This window comes from Palaemon carinicauda, chromosome 29 (assembly GCF_036898095.1).
Source record: "Palaemon carinicauda isolate YSFRI2023 chromosome 29, ASM3689809v2, whole genome shotgun sequence".
NCBI lineage: Eukaryota > Metazoa > Arthropoda > Malacostraca > Decapoda > Palaemonidae > Palaemon > Palaemon carinicauda.
The window spans coordinates 61,568,855-61,571,354 of record NC_090753.1 but is presented as its reverse complement, the minus strand read 5'-3'; positions in this window follow the sequence as shown (position 1 = coordinate 61,571,354).

Below are 2,500 nucleotides of genomic sequence, written 5' to 3'. Positions count from 1 at the left end.
AGAGAGGCACTCGATGTAACGTACAATAACTAGAGGGGCACTCGTTGAAACACAATAACTAGAGGGGCCTTCAATGTAACATTCAATAACTAGAGGGGCACTCTTTGAAACACAATAACTACAGGGGCTATCGATGTAACATTCAATAACTAGAGGGGCACTCGATGTAACATACAATAACTAGAGGGGCACTCAATGTAACATACAATAATTAGAGGGGCACTCGTTGTGACAGAATAATTAGAGGGGCACTCGTTGTGACACAGAATAACTAGAGGGGCAGTCGATGTAACATACAATAACTAGAGGGGCACTCGATGTAATATACAATAACTAGAGGGGCACTCGGTGTAACATACAATAACTAGAGGGGCACTCGATGTAACATACAATAACAAGAGGGGCACTCAATGTAACATACAATAACAAGAGAGGCACACGTTGAAACACAATAAATAGAGGGGCACTCGATGTAACATTCAATAACTAGAGGGGCACTCGTTGAAACAGAATAACTAGAGGGGCACTCGTTGAAACAGAATAACTAGAAGGGCACTCGATGTAACGTACAATAACTAGAGGGGCACTCGATGTAACATACAATATCTAGAAGGGGCACTCGTTGAAACAGAATAACTAGAGGGGCACTCGATGTAACATACAATAACTAGAGGGGCACTCGTTGAAACACAATAACTAGAGGGGCCATCAATGTAACATTCAATAACTAGAGGGGCACTTGTTGAAACACAATAACTAGAGGGGCTATCGATGTAACATTCAATAACTAGAGGGGCACTCGATGTAACATTCAATAACTAGAGGGGCACTCGTTGAAACAAAATAACTAGAGGGGCACTCGATGTAACATTCAATAACTAGAGGGGCACTCGTTGAAACAGAATAACTAGAGGGGCACTCGATGTAACGTACAATAACTAGAGGGGGACTCGTTGTGACAGAATAACTAGAGGGGCACTCGATGTAACATACAATAACTACAGGGGCACTCGATTGTAACACACAATAACTAGAGGGGCACTCGATGTAACATACAATAACTACAGGGGCACTCGATTGTAACACACAATAACTAGAGGGGCACTCGATGTAACATACAATAACTACAGGGGCACTCGGTGTAACACACAATAACTAGAGGGGCACTCGATGAAACAGAATAACTAGAGGGGCACTCGGTGTAACACACATTAACTAGAGCGGCACTCGTTGAAACAGAATAACTAGAGGGGCACTCGGTGTAACACACAATAACTAGAGGGGCACTCGTTGAAACAGAATAACTAGAGGGGCACTCGGTGTAACACACAATAACTAGAGGGGCACTCGGTGTAACACACAATAACTAGAGGGGCACTCGTTGAAACATAATAACTAGAGGGGCACTCGGTGTAACACACAATAACTAGAGGGGCACTCGTTGAAACAGAATAACTAGAGGGGCACTCGGTGTAACATACAATAACATTTCCTGCAGTCATCTGAAAATAGTCTACATTCAGAGAAAATTGTGGAATGACCTGTAGTTTTCCATATAACGGTTGACTGAATGTGATTGAAAAATTGGAGGGAATTTGTGCTGGAGGAAAAAATGAATATCATTAATTTATTCATAAAATTTTCGAAGCAATATCTACAATATGTTCCTTTATTACGTTGGTTTATTGACTTGCCAAGAAGATTCTCTCTCTCTCTCTCTCTCTCTCTCTCTCTCTCTCTCTCTCTCTCTCTCTCTCTCTCTCTCTCTCTCTCTCTCTCTCTCTCTCTCTCCCTCCAGACCATCTATAAGACACCTTTCTAAAGAAAGTCCCCCCGAGCTGGAATACAGTAACACACACTTAGGAACCTAATCATATGATGTCCCGAAACGTAACAACATATATTATTTACGTCATTCATAATTACAATAAAATAAGGATAAAGATCAATGATGCTGGTAACTAATAAATGTGCAGCACTTGAGAGGGAAATTTATATGTTATTCGTCAAATGATTTGAGACTATAATAAACAATTGACATAATCAACAGATTCGATTTTTAACGATGCAATTAACACGTTTCATAATCAACATAATTTTCTAATTATCAGAAATCTAATAAAACCTTTCTGTTCTATAATTAGAATATTCGAATCACTTTGATAATTTACAATTTGCATAATTAACAAACGTTATTATCATATATATACTATCTTAACATTTACGATCAATATTTGATAGAAGTTACAAATATGAATTTAATCTACACACACGTATATATATATATATATATATATATATATATATATATATATATATATATATATATATATATACACACAAATACATACATACAAAATTGAGTAAATTTCGGTGCCTATACATATATACCTAATTTTAATAATAATAATAATAATAATAATAATAATAATAATAATTAACAATAAAATTACTAAAATTATCAGCATTTTTATAATTATTATTGAGAGAGAGAGAGAGA